Raw genomic sequence first — 12,734 nt, forward strand, 5'->3', positions numbered from 1 at the left:
CTCCTCGAGTGCCTCTTCTGTAAAGTGGAGGTCCGAGGATCTATGTGGCAGCATTACTTGGAGATAATAATAATAATCCTATATGATAAAAGCCTAATATGCTAAGCGTCCGGTCGTCCATTCAACCAATCAAAGCATAATATGCTAATGATGTGCTAAGGCCATTCAACCACTCGCTGTGATGTGCACTGACCACCAGCGGACAGAGCTCTGAAGGGTAGGTTAGCTTGCTGCTGAGGTCCGGCCGATTGGGACTGAGCGAGATGGGCTTGACATGCTCTGGAGCCCTCCTGCGGTCCATCCCCGGCTGGCCAACCTCCCATGTCCCTCCTGGGCCCTGATTGTGCACCGGTGGGGTCCCTTGGCCAGACCTGCACCCTCTCACAATACAGGACCCCTCGGGGGATGTCGGAGAGCTGGTTTTGGCCCAATCCCGCAGGCCAGGCCAAGGGACCCCACCGCTGCATGAATTTGTGCATCGGGCCTCTAGTAATAAATAATAATCTGTATTGGACTCTTACTATGTGCTGGGCTCAGGTGTTTCATTTGCCATGCTTCATTTTAGCCCATGCAGCCCTACGAGACAGCGACTTATTTCTGCTACTATTTCACAGACAAAGCTCAGAGAAGTCAATTAACTTGCCCAAGGTCACAAAGCCTGGAAGAGGTTTACCAGCATCCCCAGTGTGTGCTGTCTGATCAGTGAAAAACGTTGTAAGATGTCAAGCTTCTTGAATTTGTGTATAAATGTTTGTGTGTACATGTTTTCATTTCTCTTGGGTATGTGCCTAAGAGTGGAATTGCTGGGTCACATGGTAACTCTCCATGTAACTTTTTGAGGAATTGCCAAAATGTTTTCTAAAATAGCTGCGCCACATTCCATCCCCACCAGCAATGTAGGAGGTTCCAGTTTATCCACACTCTCTATTCTTCATCCTCTTGATTTTAGACATTCTAGTGCAAGCATGTCAAACTCAAAGGCTAACACGGGCCAAATAAACAAGGTTTAAGTTTATGTGGGCCGCAAAAAAACAAAAGCTTCAATTTTCATAGAAACGTAGGTTTATTTCGATAGAGACATGCTGAATACAAAGGGCTGAAATAAATGAGTAATTGTTAACATAAAATAATAGAACATTTTAATAAAAATTAATATTTTTTCTTGAACATTAACTTACCAGACACTGAAGAACTGCACAAATTAATATGCATAACGCAAATAAACCTATTTTTCTTGTTCTCCGAAAACAAAATATTTCCTGTTGTGCACACAAAACAAGTCAGTCCAAGACTAATGATGTGGCAATCGGCTGCTAAAATATTCGCTGCTAGTATTAGTGGAGAGAAATGGTGCGCCTGCACATAAGGCGCATAAGGGAAATGAATGCAACACGATTATAGTAATCAGTCACTAGCGAACGTTGTAGTTCATTATTAGTAATTATGTATAATGGGATATTATAAAAATTAAGTTACAAAATTTTTATTAAAATGTGTCTTACATACCATTATATTGGCTGGGCTGCAAAAGTATTCTTTCTGGGCCACATGTGCCGCGAGTTTGACATGCTTGTTCTAGTGAGTGTGAAGTGGTTTTGGTTCGCTTTTCCCTAATGACTAACATCCTGAGCATCTGTTCGCAGGGGAGTGTGCTCCGTTAGAGATGTCTGCTGGACATCCAGATGGAGATGGTGCAGAGACTGCTGGACACGCAGGTCTAGGGTTCACGGCGGAGGTCTGGGATGGCAATGTAATATAGGAGTCCAGAGCATATGCATGGTGTTTCAATCCATGGGACTGCATGTGATCGCCCAGGGAGTGAACGCAGCTAGAGCAGATGAGGTCTGAGCACAGAGCCTTGGGGTGCTCTGACTTTGATAGGTGGAGCTGATGAAGAGAAGATATGGGAGAAGAACAACCCCAAGTGGGGAAAGTGTTTCAAAGAGAGAATGAGGGTCCCGGCTGGGTGGAGCGTCATTCCATGCACCAAAAAGGTTGTGGATTTGATCCCAGGTCAGGGCACGTACAGAGGCAACCGGTCTATGTTTCTCTCTCACATCCAAGCTTCTTTCTCTCTCTCCCTTCCTCTCTCTAAAAGAGCAATAAAAACATATCCTTGGGTGAGGATTTTAAAAGAGAGAGAGACAGAGAAAGAATGATGGACTGTGCCTAATGCTGCTGGTATTCAAGTCAGATGTGTTCACTGTCCTTAAGAGCTCAGAGGCAACAGTGACCTTGACAAGAGCAATTTCCGTGGGTGGAAGGATGTGTGAGAGAGAACGGGAGGAGAGGGATCTAACACAAGAGATAACAAGGGTTGGTGAGAATGTGCAGACAAGGGAGCCCTTGTGTACTGTTGGTAGGAATGTAAATGTTGCATCCACTATAGAAAACAGAATGGAGGTTCCTCAAAACAAAATTAAAAATAGAACTACCTCATGATCCAGCAATCTCACTTTTGGTATATATCTAAAGGAAATGAAAACAGGATCTCAGAGATAGCCTCACCCCCATGTTTATTGCAACATTATTCACAATAGCCAAGCGCCTGCAAACAGATACATGGATAGAGAAGTTGGGAAATAAGTACAATGGAGTATGTTTCAGTCATAAGAAAGAATGAAATCCCGCCATTTGCAAGAACATGAATGAATCTAGAGCACATTGTGCTAAGTGAAGTCAGTCAAACAGAGAAAGACAAATACCGTATGATCTCACTTACACGTGGAATCTAAACGAGCTGAAGTTACAGAGACAGTGGATGGGTGGTTACCAGGGACTGGGGGTGGGGGAAACAGGGAAACAGGGAGATGTTGGTCAAAGGGTAGACACTTCCAGTTATGAGACGAATCAGTTCTGGGGATCTGATGCACAGCATTGTGAATATCAATAACCATACTGTGCTGTACAGATCTTAGATGTTCTCACCACAAAAGCAAATGGTAATTATGTGACATGATGGAGGTGTTAGCCAGCACGACAGTGGAAGTTATATTACAATATATAAATGCATCACATCAACTCATTGTGCACCTTAAATTTACACAATGTTACATATTGATTATATATATCATGAAGTTGGAAAAGATAAAAAAGAAAGGAAGGTAGCTGAGAAGTGGAGCTGGGCTGGACGGGGACGCACAGCCCAGCGAGGTACCTCTGACGGGGAGGCCAGGGCAGGTATGTGGGTGAGCACCACCTGCCTGCATCTGCCAGAGCAAGCAGAGCATATCCCTGGGGCAGGCGCCTGTGTTGTTACAGGGGCAGCTCAAGCCAAACCACCTCTTCAGGAAACATCCCCGGCACGGTCCCTCCCAGGGCTTAGCTATGCCAGGACCAAATTGGAAACCCAGTCTTTCCGTTTCTTTGCTCACATCTTCACTCACTTATTCGCCCACTAAGTTTTTATCAGAGGCTTAATCTATGCCAGGCCCTATGATAGGCATTCAAAACAGAAAGATGACCAAGATCCTCATTTACACGAGGCATGCAGCCTGCCGGTGGCGAGTTTGACATGCTTGCAGGAGCTCACAGTCCAACAGGAGAAGGTTGGTACTGTAAAACCTCGACAATAACAGACTAATTCAGGAGAAGGGGTGTCCGGTAAAGCTGGACGTCCGTTATATAATAAAGTAGGTTTTCCGAGTGCGTAGGTTAAAAAATTGACCAATTGGTTATTTTACCTGTTTTTCCTTATGTAGACACATTTGTGTGATTAAAATTAAATATGTATGAAAAGTTTAATTTCACAGAAAATTTTCTATACGTGTTATTGTAATTTTAAATTTATACTGAATAGGTCTAGTAAATGCATGCATTCACCAGTCACCGCAAGTAAATAAAATACACATGGCTGGGGTATGGCTTAGTGCACACGGCAACATCACATTGGTCAGCACAGAGTTAAAACTGATGCAGAGCCCTGGCCGGTTTGGCTCAGTGCATAGAGTGTCAGTCTGCGGACTGAAGAGTCCAGGGCTTGATTCTGGTCAAGGGCATATGCCCGCATTACGGGCTCGATCCCCAGTGAGGGGTGTGCAGGAGGCAGCTGATCAGTGATTCTCTCTCATCATTGATGTTTCTATCTCTCTCTCCCTCTCCCTTCCTCTCTGAAATCAATCAATATATCCTACATACTAGTAATAAAAGGCTAATATGCAGATCGACCGAACGGCAGAACGACCGGTTGCTATGATGCGCACAGACCATCAGAGGGCAGACACTCAATGCAGGAGCTGCCCCCTGGTCGTCAGTGTACTCCCACAGGGGGAGCGCTGCTCAGCCAGAAGCCAGGCTCATGGCTGGCTAAGGATGTCCTACTGCCGTGGCAGTGCGGCGAGCAGGCCTAAGCCGTCAGTCAGACATCCCCCAAGGGCTCCCAGACTGCGAGAGGGTGCAGGCCGGGCTGAGGGACCCCCCTGCCCCCAGTGCATGAATTTCATGCACCGGGCCTCTAGTATTAAAAATAAAAACTGCTGTAGAAAGTCACGTGACTCAACAACAGAACCAGGATGTGGTGTGATCATGTGCTAATCATTTGCCAAACACTGTTTACAAACTGTGACTCTTGGATTTAAATATATAGATAAGACTATAGTTGTAGATATGTAATACTTATTTATGTTGGCGAAATTACTAGTGTTCTTTCCAGCATATGGCCTATTTGCTAAAAATTTGTTTAAAATAACAGTGAATTAATAACAAAAAAAACAACTTGTTAATTTAATTATAAGCAAATCTTGGTTAAAAGCATTTAAAAATTAACAGGGTATTAATGTTCACATATGACATATGGACCGGAAATTTTGTCTGTATGTCCATTAAATCTGAAGTCTGTTAAATTGAGATCTGCAAATCGAGGGTTTACTGTGGTTAAATAAACAATTAGAATTCCATGGAAGGATTAGTGAAAAGCCAGGTATTTAGTTAAAACACCTTCTCCCCACATGGTTGCCAAGGAAAGCAAAAGTGATCATTACAAGAAAATTTTAATGAAATATCTGGTTATTTGTAAGTTTAATTATCATGCTTCATTCTCATGCATTTAGTCTCCATGTTTCCTTAGGCTCCTCTTGGCTGTGAGATATTTTTATAATATTTTAAACTCTTATTTTGAAATAATTATAAGCCCATAAGATGTTGCAAAAATAGCACCAACTGCAGGGCATTGTTAGACCCAAGAAACTGACATTGGTCCAATGGAATTAACTCAACCAAGGACCAGCTGAACACCAATGTCTGCTCTGTTCATCACATCAACATTCTCTTTCTTGGGTGTTGGTCAGTCTGTCTTGAGTGTTTGCAATTCTTTGCAAAATAAAATTGCAATTCTTGCAAAGTTACAGATTTTCCTAAAGTTGATGTAAGCGATGTTGGAGAACTACTCACCCCAACTATATCGACAAATGAGCATCTGGTTGATGTAATTCTTAGACCAAGAGACATCTAAAGAAGAGGATATTATTGCAAAGAAGACAGGACAGGTGCTTAAAAGAGAATAATTTCATTATGAAAATACTAAGGCCTGCTGGGAAACCGATAGTATCTTATATTTTTGCAAAGATGACTCTGTGATCATGGTATGGAACTTTAAGAAAAGGATGTCATATCATGCTTTCAAAAAAAAATTTGTCAGGAAATTATGCCAAAGAGAAATATATATATATAGTAGAGGCCCGGTGCACAAAATTCATGCATGGGGGCAGAAAGGGGGTCCCTCAGCCCGGCCTGCATCCTCTCACAATCCAGGACCCCTTGGGGGATGTCAGGCCTAAACCGGCAGTCGGACATCCCTCTCACAATCTGGGACGCTGCATGCACCAGTGACCATACTTTTCATTCAGGTGAAAGGCATCTTGCTGTTGTATGGGCAGCTACATTTTTTTGCCCTGATTATAAAAAGTAGTACATAACATAATCCTTCTGAGGCAATAGTACCATTTTCCCCATCTTAGGGTGGAAAAACTGAAGCAGAGAGAAGTTAAGCAATTGGCTTTGTCACACAGTTCTAAATGTCAGAATCAGGGCTGATCACAAAATGTGCAAGCCAGAGCCCATGCATGTCATCGCTGCATCATCCTGATTTTTCAGTGTTAGAGTAGCCTTGGCAGGCTTTAATTTTCAATCTAAAAGACTGTTCCCAATATATAGGGTAGGGTCCCTAGGCCTGGCTGGCAATCAGGGCCATCTATGGGGCGACCAGTGGGGGGGTGATCAGGGGCCCCCACTAGCACCCACCTTGGCTGGTGGCCTGACACTGCCTGCTGGCTGGCCCTGCCCCCCACTGGCTGGCCCTATCCCCCAATTGCCGCCACCGCTGCTGGTCAGTGTGCATCATAGTGACTGGTTGTTCTTCCAGTCATTCCGCCATTCGGTTGATTTGCATATTAGGTTTTTATTATATAGGATATTAGTCCTTGGTTCATCATCTGTTTAGTTTAAGCATTCATACAGAATTCTTTAAGTTTCATTCATCTCAATCAAATCCTTTTTTATCCTCCTTGATATTTACTGTAAAATTTTAGTCCCATTCTAACTGGATATGCTTTTACTTGACTTTTTCTGGCCCTCATAATCCTCAAAGGTCAAGAATGCCTGCCAACGTATTATATAGAGAGTGAAGGACACAATGACTAGGTCAGGAAAGTCTTCTACTAGTAACATTTGGGCTGGATATCGAAGGATGTGTAGGAGTTCTCTGAGTGAAAAAGAGGATGCAATGTATGCCATGGGAGAATAGCGAGAATTGAAGTCAAGAAGGATGGAAATGCCATGGTGGCTGGGAGTGGGCTGCGATGTGGCTGCAGCAGAGCCGAATGGGGTGAGGGGCGATTCTGTGCAATGGGAGATGAGGCTGTAGAGGTTATGGACATGAGCCTTACTGAAGAGCCGACGCTTTGTCCCAAGGCCATAGGGAACCACTGGAGGGATTGGAGCTGAGATAGGACATGATTAGTGTTGCAGTTTAGAAAAACCCCTCTAGCTGCTGTGGAGGATAGGGAATTAGAGATGAGGCTGAAGGTAGGAAGACACGTTTACTGGTAGAGAGTGGTGGCTAAGATCTACCCTCTAGATTAGACCACGGTGTGGAGTCAGTTTCCACCACTGACTAGCCCTGGGACCCTTACTTAACCTTTATAAGCCTCAGCTTTTTCCCCACATCAAATAGACAACTTTTACTAAATGAGAAAACTACATTTAAAACAAAATGTAACTAGGAAAAAAGACATATGCACTAGAAAGAACTTTGCACTGTACTGGAAAATCAAATCTCTTGCAGTCATACAATACGCCAATTCATACAATGTAGGTTAACAGAATTCTCAATTTAACATTTTCAAAGATGATATTAAGGCCAGGAATTTCAGATCTATGATAGCACATATAGAAGGGCATTAGAAAAATGAAGTGCATCCCTATGAAGCTTACAAATTTGACAGTGCTCTGTAAAAGCTTTTATGACATCCAAAAATGACAAACCTGTGTCCTCTAAGTTCTCTTTATAAAATCTTTATGCTCACTTTTGTACTCCTGATATTTGTTAATACTAACCCATAGAAAAAAGAGAACAGGAAAAGAAATGCTGCAATAAACCCTGGATCATGTGCAGAAATTATTGCTACAAAACATGTCTATACAACATCCTATGAACTTTTATCACAAAGAATAAAAATAAAAATCTTTAGTGTCCTTAGCCTTACAATTATATACAACATCCACATGGCAATATTAGAGGTTAAGCACCCCATAGCCATAGCTGACAGAATGTCCCACTGACCAGCATTCATTCAAATATATCCTCTATACAGAGGGAGGAAAAAAAGAGATAATGGAAGCTTTCTAAGGCTTCTCAAAAAAAGGATTCTCATGTTTTGTGGCTCTAAAAACAAACAAGCAAAACAAAAACCAACCCAAAAAATAAAATGGACGCAGGTAAGGGTGTTACCAGACAGTCACGCCTGCCAAAAGGTGTGTGATGAGAATTAAAACCTAAAGCCAAGGTACCACACAATCACATTACCAACTAGTTGGGTAATTCTACATGAGCTAAATGAAGTGCTACTGCACCATACAGCAGTTAAAAATCAGGGTGCACAAATCCAAATCTGTGGCAATGTCTATATGAGGCAAAACATTCACTATCAGCTGTGAAGTTTGCCCAGAACTGTTTGATTAAATTACCAGATTGGACAATTTGCATATTTTAAAAATATCAATCTCTAAAATTCCTCTGTATGGTAATGAGGCATAAATTTTTCTTTTTCTGTTAATGAGGTGCGTAAGTAAGCAAGAGAAAATAATAGTTGGTGAATATCTTCAGAGTTCATCCCACATTTTACTTTTAAAAATGTTCAGAAAAGCCCTGGCCAGGTAGCTCAGTTGGTTAGAGTGTTGTTCTGATATAGCAAGGTTGTGGGTTCGATCACCAGTCAGGGCACATACAAGAATCAACCAATGAATGCATAAATAAGTGGAACAACAAATCAGTGTTCCTCTCTCTCTCTCTCTCTCTCTCTCTCTCTCACTCTCTCTCTCTCTCTCACACACACACACACACACACACACACCAATAAGTAAATTATTTTTTAATGTTTAGGAAAAAAAGAGTTGCTATTATTCTATCGAAAACAAACAAACAGAACAAAACAACCTCAATGTAATTAGCCACATACCACTAAAACCACATACAGATAGATCATCATGCTTTCATATGGTTTAACTGTCACATCTAGTTTAATTGGGATGCTTCTCAACTTTAAAAACTGTGATAAGTGAAGATGTAACATATTGGGTGATTTTGAATTTGGATTTAACTTTGTTGAATATTATTATAGAGTATACTTATTATGATACAGTACAGCACATCTTTCTATTAGAAAAAAATTGTAAGGTCCTTTATCGGTCTCCTTAATTTAAAGGTGCGACAACATAAAGGGTGTCAAATGGCTGAATGAATTTGTACTGCACACGTATATTATGAAGTATGTTCTTAACAAATCTGATGGTTATGTTACACAATTCCTTTCTTCACCTTTTCTTCAGTGAATTAACTGTTTGAAGTGGAGTGACGGGACATCCTCAATCCAGCCCACCAGGCTGGTACTTAGCTTTCTTTCCAGATGATTTCAGCATCTGAAATGAACACCCAGCCCTCATCCACACTCATCATTCCACCAGCATGATCAGAATTGCCACAATAATCTGAGGCTGAAAATAGGGTTACCTGTTGTCATTTAGCAAAAAGATCATATCCATTCAGCTCCAAACCTGAAGGGAACACCCAGTTATTTTCTCCCCAGCCTTGCACATCCTTCTCTGGGTCGGACCACAGCAGATCACAGAGCAGACGTGTATGGGGGACGTCGGTGGGTCTCACAACTCTCCAACTCTGCTTCCTCGATTGCAGGTTTGCTGACAGTCCTCCATGGCAACAGACCTCCTCACTGCAATGGCAGTTGTAGGCAGGCAGTGGAACAGTCGGTGCAGGTCATGTTTTAATATCCACGATGTGATATTAAACCTTTGTTTGCATTCATTATAGAACCCGTAATGTGATTGATGCTAGCACACTCATGGTTTCCTCTTAAGAGAAAGAAGTTCTCTGGATATTTGACTTTTAAAGCCAATAGCAAACAAATGGTTTGCAAAGACTACTTTCCTCTATCCACATTCTCTCCTAAGAAAGGATAGTTGGCTTCTTGTGGGAAACCTCCATCCTATCTAATAAAGAGGGAATATGCTAATTGACCATCACACCCTCACAAAGATGGCGGCACCCACAGCCAATAAGGAGGGAATATGCTAATTGACTGCCACGCCCTCAAAGATGGCGGCACCCACAGCCACAAGATGGCGGTGCCCAGTCCCCTCAGCCCAGCAGCGGCAGCAGGCGCACAGCATGGCTAGGCCCCTCCCTAGGTGGGTCCGGCTGCTCTGCGTGCCTGCCTCCAGAGTCCCCCAGTCCCCTTAACCCCCAGCCACCCAGGGCCGGCCCGAGGTGCAAGCAAGCCTTGGATGGCGGCTGCCCAGCTGCCCAGGGCCGGCCCGAGGTGCAGGCAAGCCTTGGATGGCAGCTGCCCAGCTGCCCAGGGCAGCCCAAGGCTCAGGTAACCAGGGCCTGCTGAGGCTTGCGCTGCCAGCAGTGGGAGCAGCAGAGATGTGATGGGGTCATCACCTTCCCCTGATTGCCAGGTCGCCTCCCGCCCCTGAGGGCTCCCAGACTGTGAGAGGAGGCAGGCCGGGCTGAGGGACCCCTTCTCCAGTGCATGAATTTTCATGCACCAGGACTCTAATAGTCAGATAATCATAGTAAATCTGTATACTGTCCATGAATATCTACACAAATTCTCAGTGGTGCTTTCATCTCCAAAAGAATAAGGCCTCAGCTATTTCATCATTATAATGGGAATGATAATAGTACCTACATCATAGGATTGTCAGGAAGATTAACTGTCAAATAATGTGCCACATAGGAAGCTAGATGAGAGATAATTGGGAGAATTTGAATCAAAGGTTAGAATTTAGGCTGGGCAGCAATGAAGGAGGAAGGTGGATGAGAAACTCCAGAAACGTACTGGCCATATAATTAAATGACCTGGAAACAGACTGCATGGAGCAGGAGGATGGGGTAAGGAGGAACGTGAGCTCCGGGTCATTGACATGGCTGCCAGCTGGACGGAATATCATTTGGTGACTCAGGGAACAAAGAGGGAGGAGCGGGTTTTTAGTTCAGAGCCATTGGGCTTAGGTTTGAGCAAGCGTAGAGGAATGAGATGCCATCTCATAGGTAGCTTTATCTTCACGTTAGAGTGCTTTTATTTAATGCAAGTTTGTCATAAAGAGTTCTAGAGGAAACTATAGCAACTATAGTGGCTATCTCAAATACTAGAGATTATGCCAAGCTTTCACTGTCTGGGGAACAATGGACTTTGTTCAAGAAATGAGAGGAGGACTAAGAAAAAAATTCTAGTAAATGTAAGACGCCTTGAGATCATTTATACATTAGAAGTGATAAGGAGACTTCTAATTCTAGTACTATGGAGGATTAGATACCCTAATACTCAGCCCACTGAAGCAACTAAAAGGCTGGATAAAATACTCAAATGCATCTTTTCAACACTTTGCTGATCTAGCACAAAGGTAAGGGATCAACAGAGCCCCCAGAGACATGAAGTCAGGGGTGCTGGGTGGTGAGCACTCACCAAAGCCGGCTTTTTCCTGAGGGTTTCTTCCAAACTCTGGAGAATTTGAGCTTCCCCTTTAAAGGCTGCAGCAGACATAAGAGCCGACACAATCTAGGGCACACCCAAGGTGAGAATTTAATAATAGATCCCTCATAGAGCTAGATCCCAGACAGAAGAAACAGCTTATGAAATTGGCCCATCTCAATCTTAGGGCTGAGTGTAGGGGAAGAAAAAAATCTCACCTGAGAATTTGTCATCATCAGGGGGTCCTCACTCATGTCTGAGGCCTGAATTCATGCTAAATATATATATATATATCTCAAGCAAAGAATTTAAAGATGTTACAAATTTGAAGTAGGGTCCCCAGGGAGTAGCAGACGTTAAATTAATTAGGCACTAGTGGAACCAAACTTTACACCAGAACTCCAAGGTCACCTACAATAAAGTTCGAAAGAAATGTATAGCTCACAAACAAAAAATCACACACAGAAAAAAGGAAGCACAGCACCATGAGTGTAAACAAGTAGAAACAACAGATAGCAAAAACAGACCTGCACACTTCAGTCTCCAGAATGTAACTTCAAATACGTTTAAAATCAGTGATGTGCTTAAGACAGCAGATGCTAGCTCACCAGAGCCGATGGTGAGCATCTCTTCCCAACTCCATGTTCAGCAATATCATGTCGGTAGCTTGAGACTGGCGGTGGGAGGAGTATTTGCACCAGAGAAGTTGGCAAACACTATAAATTAAGGTATTTATTTATATGTTTATTTATTTAAAATGTATTTTTCTAGAGAGAGTCAGTTGTTAAACCTTGACTGAAAGACCACTGAATATATTCAAAAATTAAAAGGGAAGCTTGAAAAAAAAATCAGAGAACTGTTGTTGGTTTATAATCTCTCTGGAAGCTTCCTAGGTGAAATCTGAAACTGGCCCAGTACACAGAGGGCGGGGAGGGACCAAAGAAAGAGGCAGACCACTCCTGATCGTAAGTAGCAGGTTCAATATGCAAGGGAACTTAGGAGGCTTGTCATGGGCAGCTGCCTGTGGAGGTCCTAACTGGGTTCAGTCATGTACCCCGGGGCCTCACATACCCAGTCCAGATAGTCTCCTCACCACATTTCTATCTCAAGGCTGTAACCTTGGAGCAGCTCTGAGAGCAGGGAAGTCAGCAGAGCCCACAGTCCAAAGCACAGGGGAGGAGGGAGAAGCAAGGAGCCTCCTATTGCCCGTGGGTTAAACCAGTGGTAACGTCTTGATTACCTCCCTCATCACTCCACGCTTTGGACCGACTCTTACAATCTCACACACACGTGGTCTCTTCCACAATGCGCTCTGAGCAGTCAGCAAGGGGTTTCTCTAGCACGAAGGTGGCGCATTTGGTGGAGGTCTGGCTGTATTAGAGGCAGATACCACAGCAACAATACAGAGAAAATACAGATGAAGACAATGGTCTCCAAAATCAGTGGCACCTTTTTTTTTTTTTTTTTTGCCAAAAGCCCTGTGGTTTAAACCATTGATTTACCAAGTCCCTTAGACTGGGACCAGAT

General features: G+C 43.1%; 1 pseudogene; it reads right to left on the reverse strand.

Moving 5' to 3' along the window:
* Window positions 1-9,027: 9,027 nt before the first annotated feature.
* LOC103286295 (serine/threonine-protein phosphatase PP1-beta catalytic subunit-like) lies at window positions 9,028-11,834 on the reverse strand (annotated as a pseudogene).
* Window positions 11,835-12,734: the final 900 nt, after the last annotated feature.

The sequence above is a fragment of the Eptesicus fuscus genome, chromosome 4 (genome assembly GCF_027574615.1).
Source record: "Eptesicus fuscus isolate TK198812 chromosome 4, DD_ASM_mEF_20220401, whole genome shotgun sequence".
NCBI classification, from domain to species: Eukaryota; Metazoa; Chordata; class Mammalia; order Chiroptera; family Vespertilionidae; genus Eptesicus; species Eptesicus fuscus.